Source organism: Bubalus kerabau, chromosome 14, assembly GCF_029407905.1.
Source record: "Bubalus kerabau isolate K-KA32 ecotype Philippines breed swamp buffalo chromosome 14, PCC_UOA_SB_1v2, whole genome shotgun sequence".
In the NCBI taxonomy this organism is placed as follows: Eukaryota; Metazoa; Chordata; class Mammalia; order Artiodactyla; family Bovidae; genus Bubalus; species Bubalus kerabau.
In genome coordinates, this window is record NC_073637.1 from 46460234 (window position 1) to 46473933 (window position 13700).

The window sequence follows — 13700 nt, forward strand, 5'->3', positions numbered from 1 at the left end:
TGGCAGCTCTTCTTTAATCCATAGATACTAAAAGTCTAACAGAAAAGCAAAACATTATCGTTGAGAAAAATGTTTGTACATAGAGAATAAGCACAGCTTGAGATTCCTTTTTACAAACACTACCTTCCTTTTTTGGGATTCCCCAATGTCTCAGTGGGTAAAGAATCTGCCTGCAATGTAAGAAACACAGGAGACGCGGGTTCAATTCCTGGGTTGGAAAGATCCCCTGGAGAAGCGAATGGCAACCCACTGCAGTATTCTTGCCTGGAGAATCCCACGGACAAAGGAACCTACCGGGCTATAGTCCAAAAGGTCGCAAAGGGTCGGACACGACTGAGTGACTACACACACACCTTCCTTTTTATTACAGTGTCAGAGATACACTCATTTAAATTAGAGCATCCAGTGTGTGTTACTATGTGCACGGCATCTATTAAATGCTGTAGATACAAAAATAATAATATCTGAATCTTACCCACAAGCTTAGTGTCCATAGGAGGGTCAGACATATTAATGGATAATTAAGTATAGTCTGACCAGAGATACAGCTAAAGAATCACAGGAACCCACTTCACAGGAGGGAAATGTGGGGGTGGGAGAGGCTTCTCAGAGGAGATGGAAATTGACGTGGACTTTGAAGGCTGCATAGGGATTTATCAAGAGAAACTGAGCAAGGGCATTATCAGGAGTGAGACCAGCACGTGCAAAGCCTGAAAGGACACAAGGCGTTGAAACAGCCCAAGAAACTCAGTCCTAACGAAGCACAGACAGCAAAGCAGGGGAAGGCAGGCAGTGCGCTAGAGGGTGCACAGGACCGACGGTGGAGGCATACACCAAGATGTCTGGGTCTCTTCTCAAGGTTACAAGCACCCACAGAAGTCACTGAACAAGAAATCACACTATAAAGTGGGGAGCAGGGTACCCAGAGTGGGGACAATCTGTTGAAAGACAGCTATACTAGTGAGCTCCAGCAACACGTGGAGTTGATGAGAACCAGAACTGATGTAGTGACAGTGGGAGGCAGAGGATAGCTGGACCGGAAGGATATTTACAATTAACATTTGTGACAGCTGGCAATTAATATTTGACCTCACCAAGTGCCACTGTTTGGGGAACTTTCATACGTTCTCTTAAATCCGGGATCCAGTGTGGACTGAATGCAAACAGTGAAGCGATGTCAGGATGGAGATTGCTGGCTTGAGTTACAAGGTCGACAGTGATGCCTTTAATTAAAATATTGATTCCAGGAGAAGGTATCAGTTGTGAGTAGCAGGTAAGTGAGGAGGGGTGGGAAAGAAGGTTTCACTGTGCACAGATTAGTTTTGAAAACTGCTTGGGATATACAAATGTTGATAACCAAAAGCTGGGGTCAGGAATTTGGCAGACAGCAAACTGCAAATTCCAGATCAATTTTTTAAAAGAGGCAGAAAAATATCCCCACAGTAAGACTGAAGCAATCTACCACCTACAAAAAAAAAAAAAGGCACTCAATACAATGCTTTCTAGAAACTTAAGAGGACCGTGTGATTCCTCCTCAGAAACATCTGAGCCCTATTCTAAAATATATAGATTCTTGAGTTAAATCTTACTGTCCCCTAATTAGAAAATGCTCTATAATTCAGGCCCACAAATAAAATATGTAAGGCAAGCAGCTTTAGTGAAAATGGAAGTGCATTAGAGAAAACAATATATAACCCCTGATTCGAGATTCTTGTCAAACGCTAGGAGATCAGAGGAAGGCATTTTTGGAGCGTGGATAATCGAAGCTCCTAATACACTGACTCTTAAGTTGAACTTAACAAACAAAAGGCAGGCTGTTTTCCAGGATCTGCAGTTATATTTAGAAAGATCTCCGAGGGGAACCCCAATGACCCTGAAATAGCACCCTGCTCTCCTAAGAGGAAAGGGTTACTCTAGCAAAAGAAAGAGCTTCTCAACAAGTTAAAGGAAAGATTTGATTGAAAGACAGTGGCCTATTTTACAAGATTGCTTCTGTGAAGAGATTCAGACCAGATGTACTCTTTCCTTTCTGGCCCATAAGAGGAATTGGATAATGATGTATAATGGACAGAGGTCAGTCAGGTCACAGTGCTTGAGGTTTGTAAATCTTTTAAATGGGTGGGCAGAGCACTTCAAAGTCCAGGATTCATTAGAAAAGCAGATAACCATGTAGCGAACTAATTGCTAACATCAAATAAAGAATGCCTTTGTGTTAACTTGTTCGTTTAGGCTGGCTGATTTTTTTCTGGTTTCAGTTCTGTTCATAGATGACATAAAGTCATTTAAGAATTTTTATATAACTTTATTATCAGCACTAAATGAGATGACCAATACTATTGATAATAATAACAGTAAAACACAGTCCAATATATATTTTGTTGCTGGTATTGGTGGTGGTGGTGAGCACTGTTTGGAGCTGGAAACTCATCAAGCTATCCAATTATAGTCTCCATCTCAAAGATGAACACAGAACTTGAATGAGGTTAGGCCCTTTGCCTAATTTCACATAGGCATTAAAAGGGAGAACCAAGCTCAGGCCCATCACTTACCAAAGGGAAACACCATGTTGTAGGAAGCATGGTGAGTGGTGTCTTAAGAGGCTGGGGCAGAAGCCTCCTGGTGCTAACTTCAAAACTGAATTAGCAAATACCCTTGAGATTTCTCAGCTTCAAAGCTGTGTGTCTCCAGTCCCACATCTCAGAGTACCCGAATATACCCTTGATGCCTGTACAAAGTTAAACTGTAAGCAAGCATGGATAAACAGTGTAGAACAAACCAGAAAAACAAATACCTCACAATCACTCTCTCCCAGCTGTGAAGTTGCATTCAACTGTTGAAATAAGAGAATGACCTCGGGGTTTTCTGGAAAGGAAACACAACAGGAAACAATTTCAAAACTCTGAACTGGATTAAACTGAAGTAATAAAGGGCCTCCCAGATGACTCTAGGGGTAAAGAACCTGCCTGCCAATGCAGGAGACACAAGAGACGCGGGTTTGACCCCTGGGCTGGGAAGGACCCTGGAGAAGGGCATGGCAACCCACTCTAGTATTCTTGCCTAGAGAATCCCATGAATATGCACGCAGGCTACTTATGTGTTCACTGCTCAAATCAGGCCATCTTCTCATTGTTTTCTGTCATATTCACCCTTTGGGCTTCCCTGGTGGCTCAGATGGTAAAGAATCTGCCTGCAATGTGGGAGCCCTGGGTTCAGTCCCTGGGTTGGGAAGATCCCCTGGAGGAGGGCATGGCTAACCCACTCCAGTATTCTTGCCTGCAGAATCCACATGGACAGAGGAGCCTGGCAGGCTGTATCATCCATGGAGCTGCAAAGAGTCAGAAAGTGTCAGAGTCAGTGTCGCAAAGAGACACTAGTGTCGCAGAGACACTACTGAGCGACTAAGCACATCACGATGAAAGGTAAGATGATGGTCATTTTCATTTACTTATTAAAGTTCTGAGCAATGAAGAAAGTAACTAAAATAATTACTTAATTAACCTCTAGTAAGGTAAAAAATAATGCTGAAAAACAAAAGCTAAAACTTGCTCTGCCAATATTCACAGATCTATGTATTATCACAAATTTTATACCAGTAGGAAAGTAAAAATGATTGCATTAATCACATGTGCTGTCAATGATTACTAATTACGCCCATGCTTTATGTCTTACTCATAACTTCATTCCATCTCTTCTCACAGACTAACGGTAACTATGGGTTAGCACTTCGAAACACAAACATGTGTACCTTCCAGGATGCAAGGTACTTAGAGATGAAAACAAAAACAAAAATGGTTTCATGCCTCAAGAAGATGACAGTGTTATCAGAATAAAGATATATTTCATCTGGAACAGACTGGAACAAAAGTCTGTGTGCTCAGTTGTACAGTCATGTCTGACTCTTTGTGACGCCACGGACCGTAGCCTGCCAGGTTCCTCTGTCCATGAGATTTCCCAGGCAAAAGTACTGGAGCGGGTTGCCATTTCCTTCTCCGGGGCACCTTCCCCAACTGCACTGAACTGTGTGATAATTGTTATAATAGATTTAGCCATACTATTTTATATCTTCATCTTGAAAAATGCCATATTTTTGTTAGCATGGTTTCCTACGGTTAAGATAAATCTGTATCACTTACAAAGATCACTTCCTCCAAGAGGATACGTGATTCAAGTTTGAGGAACATAATCACAAATTTAATATTCTGTTTTTGTAGATTGAGGATCTAAGAAGGTATCTTAAACTATTAGGCGGAAGTAAAAAGCATTGTGTGAAAAAGAATGACCCAATAACTAGATTGAATAGTCTTAGAAAAAGTACCCATTGAGGTAAACCAATGTGATTTTTTTCCCCCTTTTTGATAGAGTTTAAAAGAGAAAAGAAAGAGCTATTTCTTAGAAAGAAATAAAATGCAAACCAATTCGAGAAAGAGCAAAGGGAAATAGTGAGCGAGGTGGTGGTCCCTCCATGGCCTGCCAGCTCAGACTATCCAGAGGTCAGCAAGACAGGAGCTCCCCAGCCCCCATCCCATGTCCTGGGGCCCCTGACCATGTGAGCTAAGAGCCCCCTGGCTGGACCTGCAAGAGAAAGGTGTAGCAGAAGATGAGGGAGAGTGTCTGGTTAGGAGGAAAAGGGTAAAAGATCACACTGGCAAAGGGTTTGCTTTCAACATAGAAAAGCAATGGAAATTCTCTCCTCTTTGCCCTTCTGTCGGGAATTCCCCATTCTCAAATACTAAGCAAGACAGCTCAGCAAAGCCGTGAGCTCTGGAAGGTTTCCACATCAGCCACACCATTGTTTATAAAACCATGAAGCTGCATTTCAAGCTCTAAACAACTGTAACAGAAACAGGGTTTGGGAAAAGCACCTGTTCCTAAGTAGAGCAATAACTATTTTGAGTTAAATACTGATAGTTGTTGTTCAGTCGCTCATTCATGTCTGACTCTTTGCGACGCCATGGACTGCAGTACGCCAGGCTTCCCTGTCCTTCACCATCTCCAGGAGTTTACTCAAACTCATGTCCATTGAGTCGGTGATGCCATCCAACCATTTCGTCCTCTGTCATCCCCTTTTCCTCCAGCCTTCAATCTTTGCCAGCATCAGGGTCTTTTCTAATGAGTCTAACACTGATAGACCTCTATGTTATACAAAAGCAAAGAGGCTCAGTTCAGGAAACCAAGTTACCAACACATAAGATACAGAGAGACACAAGTAATAAAAAGTATGTACAGGCTGAAGTGTGTAAAAGCGTGAAAGTGTCAGTTGCTCAGTCATGTTTGACGCTCTGCGACCCTATGGACTATAGCCCATCAGGCTTCTCAGTCCATGGGATTCTCCAGGCAAGAATACTGGAGTGGGTTGCCATTCCCTTCTCCAAGGGGATCTTCCTGACCCAGGGATGGAACTCAGGTATCCTGCATTGCAGGTGGATTCTTTACCATCAGCCCTAAGGGAAGTGGGCATTTGGCTTGAGGAACTGTTGTTAAGTGCTAACAGGTTACAGCTCTTTGTCCATGTCCCACATGAAGATAGGAAGCCCCACAGCCCCGAGCAGGTGCTGGGTTAAATCCTGACTTAACTACTGACCTCCCTGAAAGCAACTGAAGAGAAAAGGAAGGACAGGAATTTCTGGAAAGAATTTAATGCTAGTCATTTTCCCTCCTGATCCCCCAAGGGCTTGGAAGGCTCAATGATTTCTATTACATTCAGCACAGTCAGGTGAAAAAGAGTCCCAAAACAGGTAGCCATGTCAATTCAAATGATCCAGAGTGAGTCGATGGCATTACCAACTCAATGAACATGAACTTGAGCAAACTCCTGGAGACAGTGAAGGACAGGGAAATCTGGTGTGCTGCAGTCCACGGGGTCACGAAGAGTCAGACACAACTGAGCAACTGAACAACAGAGTGGCTTTATGAATACATATGTTGGTATGTAGTTTTTACTAACTGGCTTTTTCTGATTCTGTTCTAGTTTAACCACATGTTCCTGGTGGCTGAGATGGTAAAGAATCTGCCTGCAATGAGGGAGACCTGGGTTGGATCCCTGGGTCGTGAAAATCCCCTGGAGGAGGGCATGGCAATCCACTCCAGTATTCTTACCTACAGAATCCCACAGGCAGAGGAGTCAGGCAGGCTACAGTCCATGGGGTCGCAAAGAGTCAGACACAATTGAAGCGACTTATCACGCATTCACGTGCTCAAAGTGTAGTCCCTGGCCTCGCATCGCCAACCATACCTGTGGCTTGAGTGAAATGCAGAATCTCAGACCTACTGAATTAGAATCTACATTTGAACAGGTGAGCCACGTGCACACTGAATTTGGGGAAGAACTGGCTTCCGTTTGTGCCAAGCTGGGTCAACCTCCGCTTGCCCAGAAGCCACAGGCACCCTATAAAAAGTGTTACTGAACGGGTTTCTGAGCTGAGGGACTTTCCTGGGGCTCTGCTTCCCCTCTTCCACCTTAAATGGCTCATTTTGGCTTCATGGGTTTCCATTCAGCTGCCTCCTGCCCTTGCTTGGTCCTGCCTTTCAGTCTTACAATATACAGTTGGCAGGCTTTGGATTCCATTTATGGAAGCATGGGGCCCTTGGAGCGCCTCGCCCGCATTCCCACCCTGTCTGCAGCAAATGGCATCACCTCACTTCCTGAGACCGAGTTCCAGATACCCCTCCCCCTCTGCTCTCAATTAGCTTTGAGGGGCAACCAGCTACTCAGTGCCCTCGATCTGGTCTGCACAGCTCCCGATGCCCACAAAGGTCTATTACCAGGCACTAATGCAAAATACATAGTGCTGCCACTGTGGCTTCATGAAGGCTTAGCTTCTGGCTCTAATAATTACTCAGGGTTTTTATGTCTTCTTTAATCTGAGCAGACTGCCTTCACTCTTCCTAGTTAATTTTACAAAACGAGGGAAACAACAGCTGTATGTGACATAACTGAATGAAAGATGAAGTTGAGCCTAATTAATGCAGGCTTTGCTTCAATAACAGCTTTATTCCTAATAAACAGAGTGTGACATTCTCATTAACCTAGATACAAACTCCCACACTAATACTCACTCATGAAATAATATGAAAATGCTGAATTTAGAATCTCTGCTCTCTTTCAAGACTCAAATGATTTCAGATGCTGTCATTTGTAATAGTTTTATTATGATTACTAAAAATTACCAGTTACAAGGCTTCCTATTAATATTTGCAGGCCCTGTGCTGTACATTCTATACACCCTCATCTCATGGGATCTCCTGGGAATTCCATGGAATCTGTTCTATTGTTATGCTGATTCTACAGATGGGGAAACGGAGGTTTGAAAAAGGTAAGTGACACAGCCAGTGAGTGGCGAAGCCAAGTTTCAAATGCAAGGGTACCTGACTCCAGAGGTACACCTCACTCAGATCATTTTGGATAACACACAACTGTCGCCTAGCGCTGTGGCCAGATACAGTTTACCTGCACCTCTGTATTCCTAAGCACATACATGCATGCATGAGTGCTAAGTCACTTCAGTTGTGTCCAACTCTTTGTGACCCAATGGATCATAGTAGCCTGCCAGGCTCCTCTGTCCATAGGATTCTACTGTAGTGGGTTACCATGCTTTCCTCCAGGGGATCCTCCTGACCCAGGATCGAACCCACATCTCTTCTGTCTCCTGCATTGGCAAGTGGGTTCTTTACCACTAGCGCCACCTGGGAAGCCCATACATAGTCATCACTAAATATTATATTACTTGAATCAAGAAAGTATAAACCAATAAGCCAACCGTCTCTCATCCCATGATGACTAATATTTGACACAGGCATCCTTGGTGAGATGTGACCATTTTCTAGCTCTGTGATAATTCTTTCAGCCGTTTCTCGGCTAGAAGAAATCAATGAAAGGGATGAATCTGAAATCACTCTGTTAAACTGTGATAAGTTATAACAAACCTGCTTAGCACCGTGGGGACCTGAATGTAATCTCCAGTGGGTGGGTGGCCCATTAGTAACAAAATTTGTTCTGCTGTCAGGAGAGAATGCTGGCAATGGCCACTCGTTGGATCCCTTTCTCCACCAAGGCAGCCAAGACCTTGGGTGAGTTTAGCACGTGTACAGAAGAAATAGAATGGAATCTAAGCCTTCCCGTGTGAGTTAATTACCACGAGACTCTGGACAGACCAGAAGCACCCATGATTCAGAGATAACAATGTCTGGTCCTGCCTCTTTTGCTTCCCAAGGACTATGTGAGAATGACTTGATGGGCTTAAGGCCCTTAGGTAGAAAGACCTGAGGTTAATGAAACTGTGTCCACATGCTCAGCGTTGAGCAACACAAAATCAGGCCAAGACACACATACACGGTAACCAGGGTTAGGCACATGGGGCTCCTACAATATTGTTTTTGATGTTAGTGAAGCTAAAAATAAATAAAACAACAATAACAAGAAACCTTACAAAGGGACCCTCCCCTTCCCCAGCCACCATCTGAAAAACAGAAACTCTTTTTCTTTAAATAAAAATTACAGTCAACATTTTTAGTTTCTCAGCTTTTGAAAAGGTACAAACACTGTAAGAAAGATAAATATCCTAAGTGAAGTGAAGTGAAGTGAAGTCGCTCAGTCGTGTCCGACTCTTTGCGACCCCGTGGACTGTAGCCTACCATGCTCCTCCGTCCATGGGATTCTCCAGGCAAAAATACTGGAGTGGGTTGCCATTGCCTTCTCCAGGGGATCTTCCCGATCCAGGGATAGAACCCGGGTCTCCCGCATTGTAGGCAGACGCTTTAACCTCTGAGCCACCAGGGAAGCCCTATAATATCCTAAGGCCCATGCTAAATACATAACCTTTTTTATTTTAATGTTTTATATTAATATATGGATGAATATTTATCACTCCATATTTATTACTGCCTCAATATTTATTACTGTCTCTACGCAAATTTCTCCAGCTGTCTTAGGCTGTCAAGTCTGATAATGCGGCGGCCAAATCGAGTTAGTTCTCTTTGTAAAGCATGTGAAATTGTCATGCATAATTAGGCACATAAAGGGTTTCTGATGAAGTTGATTATGAAGAATGAGAAGAGTGACTGCCACGGCAGGCATGTTTGCTGCCACCTTCCTGTCTTTCTGAAATGCCAGATGATCACACGCTCACAGACATGCAGAGCTCGTGGAAGCCTGGGCTGAAGATCACGCAGAGCGAGCCGAACGCCATGTGGTCTGTGGCCTAGCAGCAGCACCGGAAGCCCGTCAGAACAGCAAACCTCAGCCCCACCTGAGACTTAGGAACTGAGAAGGTGCAATGTCACAGGATGCCCGGGCAATCTGCGTGCACATTCAAGTCTGAGAACCACAGTCTAGAGAACCATCTAGCTCAGCAGCTTCCTTCTACAGATGGGGAAAGGCTGAAAAGTCTGCAGGTGCAGATACCTAAGAAGGTCTCACACCTTCCAACCCCTCCTGCTCCTTCAGGACTCTTCCTCCTTCAATTACTCTTCTGTGTATCTACAGCTTGCTGCTGAGAAAACCGGTTGTTTGTGTTTGTCACCGATTCCTTTCATCTTTCAATACTGTGAATACACTTAGAGATGCTGGAAACGGAAATCTAGAATACAGCAGAGGGCTTGCTGGTTACACACGGCCCACATCGTGATGGTGTGTGGAACTGGCCACCAGGCTTCCTGCTCAAGATCTGGATCTCACATTTGTGGTACCTTTTGGGTCCATGTTTCACCTTCGACCTTTGGTCCCTACTTCACTAACTGCTCCTAAGTCCCAGCTACACGTGCCCTGCCTTGGAGTTCTGGAGACCAACCAAGTGAATATTATTCAAACCCTCAAGGATATGCCTTCCCAGAAAAACAAAACAAGGCAAGAACCATGTGAAAACTTGTAAAAACTCTGAGTCGCTCTTGATCTGCTGGTCTGTCACTGCATCTTTTAAACCAGTTTCCTCCACAGCTTCTCTGTCCAGCTGTACTTAATTCTTCCCGTTTCAGTTTGGGAGCCATTCATTTCTATTTTGTTGTTCAGTCTCTAAGTCTTGTCTGACTCTTTGTGACTCCATGGACAGCAGCACGCCAGGCTCCTCTGTCCTCAGTCATCTCCCAGAGTTTGCTCAAATTCACGTCCATTGAGAAGGTGATGCTGTCTAACCATCTCACCCTCTGCTGCCCCCTTCTCCTTTTGCCTTCAATCCTTCCCAGCATCAGGGAAACTTTACTATGAGTTTTTCTTCAGGATTTCAGCCACAAAAGTAGTTAGTGAGGAATATTCAATAATATTCAAATTCCATCCCGTTTGGGCCACTATTTTCCAAAAGGTAAATAAGCACTGGCATACACTTTCATCACGGTATGTGGCAAACATCTGTCCTGACTCACATTTGAATACCAACTGGCACCCTCTTAGTGCAGTGACTTTTCTGGAAAAAAAATTTCTCCAGGTATTAAAAAAGATTGGCTGTACTTTTCCCCACAAGTTTCAGTTTCTTTCTATGCATTTAGAAATCAGGAACAATTTGTTGGATATAAAAGAAAAGCACCGCATTGAAGAAGGCCTGTTATAAAAACACAAAAGATTAACTGAATCAAAATTCAAAGTTTGGTGCAGAAGTTTGGAAACAATGACAGCACGGTGCTGAAAGTCAAACATTAGATTAGTGGGAGACCAGGATGGACTGACATTGTTGTGGGCAGCATTTCCTAAATAATCCTTGAGAGGGACTGCTAATACAAGAGAGCCACAAGTACCCAATCCTACCTTGGAAGCACTCTCCTCTCTCTCAAGGCAACATCCTTCATAAAAGAATATCATTCTGTCATCTGGGGTACAAAGCAGTCCAGGAAATACTAGTACATGAAGGGGAAAAAGTACAAAGAGAAGATACTGCTGAACTGCACATCCCAGGAAGTCTGTCATGAACTGGTTGAGGCAACAGGTTTGGGGAAACCTTCACTACATTTTTGGAGATGTGCTAAATGAATATATTAAGCATTTAGAACAGGGCCTGGGCTTTCCCAGTGGCTCAGTTGTAAAGAATTGACCTGCAATGCAGGAGCCATAGGAGACACGGGTTCGATCCTTGGGTTGGGAAGATCCCTTGAAGGAGGAAATGGCAACTCACTACAGTATTCTTGCCTGGAGAATCCCATGGACAGAGGAGCCTGGTGGCCTACAGTCTAAAGGGTCGCGAAGAGTCGGACACGACTGAAGCGACTTAGCATGCACACAACAGGGCCTAGTATATATCATGTGGAATATAAAATCTCTCAGCGTTGGACTTGTATTCCCAAATTCCCCCAAAGCAGCAACTGAGTGAAGCTCTTGAACTGCTGCCCTTTAGATGAGGCATGTGCTCTCTGTTGGCCACAGTCCTTACCACTCCCTATTGTCCCCCAGATACTGCAGCCAAGCACCAGCTGCTTTTGAACACTGCATGGCAGTGCTGTTGCTAAAGTAGAATAAAAGGAAATGCATGAAGTTTTACCCATCTCTGTACCATCTGCTGACCTCCTGAGAAGGCTTTGAGATCCTCTGGCTCACTCATTTCTGGTACCCATCTGAGTTTCTTGCCCTGCTGCTGCTGCTGCTGCTGCTGCTAAGTCGCTTCAGTCGTGTCCGACTCCTTGTGACCCCATAGACGGCAGCCCACCAGGATCCCTCGTGCCTGGCATTCTCCAGGCAAGAACACTGGAGTGGGTTGCCATTTCCTTCTCCAATGCATGAGAGTGAAAAGTGAAAGTGAGGTCACTCAGTCGTGTCCGACTCTTAGTGACCCCATGGACTGTAGCCCACCAGGCTCCTCCATCCATGGGATTTTCCAGGCAAGAGTACTGGAGTGGGGTGCCATTGCCTTCTCTGGTTTCTTGTGCTAGCTAATGCTATTACCTGCATAAAGCTGCTACCTCTGCCAGGAACATGCTCTGCTCCTTGGCCCCCTTTTCCCATCTGCCCAATTAGAATTCACTTTTCAAGGCTTTTGCAGTCTTTTTGACCCAGTCAGTTGGAATCTTCTGCTTTATTGTTGGTTTCCCTGGTGGCTCAGATGGTAATGAATCTGCCTGCAGTGCAGGGAGACATGGGTTCGATCCCTGGGTTGTGAAGATTCCTTGGAGAAGGAAATGGCAAGCCACTCCAGTATTCTTGCCTGGAAGATCCCATGGACAGAGGAACCTGGTGGGCTATCATCCATAAGGTTGAAAAGAGTTGGACACAACTGAACGACTAACATTTTCACTAAAATTTTAGAACTAGTTCTCTGGACTCCATTTTAGGCCAATAGCTGAATCATCTGATTTTTCTCCTCACTATTTTAAGGTCTTGTTTTGCTCAACATCCAGTTTTATGTTCTCAAACTTCTGTCTATTGGAGCCCTAATTACTCCCGTCCTACACACACATGCACACCTCAAGATGGACCTACAGTGTAAGTGTATATGTATGTGACTGTGTGTTTCTGTGTGGCAAGGGGGTAACTGCTGGCATCGAGGCCAGGAGGAAGAGGGGAGGTGAAAAGGGCAGAGGAGGCATTCCTTCTTCCTCATTTGGACCTCCCGTTCCCACGAGACCTAGAAAGAAATGAAGTGGTAAAGGAGACCAGAAGGGAGGAAGAAAACAAAGTTGCTTCATTTTCTTCTGGAACTCCCTTGCCAGGTTTCCACTCTGCAACCCAGTGGGGATGTCAGTTCTATGTGACAATGTGGGAAGGGATCAAGAGTGAGGAGGAGGAGGGGGCAAGAGACAGGGAAAGAAACATCCCCACTTTTACTCCTCACGACTTCATAACCCGCTCTCCATAGCCCCCCACATCAGAGATAAAGTCTGCAGCTGCTGAAAGAACAGGAAAGAGAGAAGATATTGGATAATAAAGGGCAGTCAGAGCTCAAGTCACCCTTCCCTGCCATCTCAAAAGTCTTTCAACCCCCTTCACTCCTCTCTTCACTTCTCAGTCCCAACTGTCTCCATGGCAACATGAGTACCTCATCCCATAATTCTCTCTGCTCCTTCTCCTCCATCCCTAAGTCTACTCTAAGGAGCCACACCGGGGGCTGGAAGAGCAGCTCCTTGAAGACAGGACTCCCACCTGGTACACATGGAGAGAACCAGCCTACTTGTCTGGCCCACAGGAATCAAGCCCAGTGCATGGAACTGGGTTTATGAAATCCCTGAACTCAAGAATAGTTTTCCTTACAGGGAAGGAAAATTATTATCAATGTATTCAGCAAAATATACATTATTATCAATGTATTCAGCAAAACTCCAGACACACAGAACTAGAAAAAATACAGCAAGTGTCTGCTAGTTTATTTCTTTCAATGTCAGAGTCTCTGGATTCAAATTACATACTCAGTTGCATATTATTTTTTATGTACTTGTTTCTTGAGATAGGGCTTCGTCGGTGGCACTAGTGGGAAACAAAAAAAACTGCCTGCCAATGCAGGAGACATAAGAGACCCAGGTTCAATCCCTGGGTTGGGAAGATCCCCTGGAGAAGGGAATGGCAACCTACTCTAGTATTCTTGCCTGGAGAATTCCATGGACAGAGGAGTCTGGTGGGCTACAGTCCATGGGGTCAGGAAGAGTCAGACACAACTGAATGACTAATGCTTTCATTCTTTCATTTCTTGAGATAAAGTAATAAAGTTTGAATCTGTTTAATAAAATCAACTTAAAAAGTGATTTGAATCTAGTATGAAAAATATCTTTAAAAACAAGTGTCTTGAAAAGAA

General features: G+C 44.3%; 1 protein-coding gene across 2 annotated transcripts in view; it reads right to left on the reverse strand.

Moving 5' to 3' along the window:
- PAG1 (phosphoprotein membrane anchor with glycosphingolipid microdomains 1) overlaps positions 1-13700 on the reverse strand; it is a 153401-nt gene that overhangs the window by 100232 nt on the left and 39469 nt on the right. For both annotated transcript variants that reach the window (XM_055546347.1, XM_055546346.1), the window contains exon 2: positions 2792-2862. The gene's annotated coding sequence lies outside the window, so the exon portion shown is untranslated. The remainder of the gene's footprint in view (positions 1-2791; positions 2863-13700) is intronic.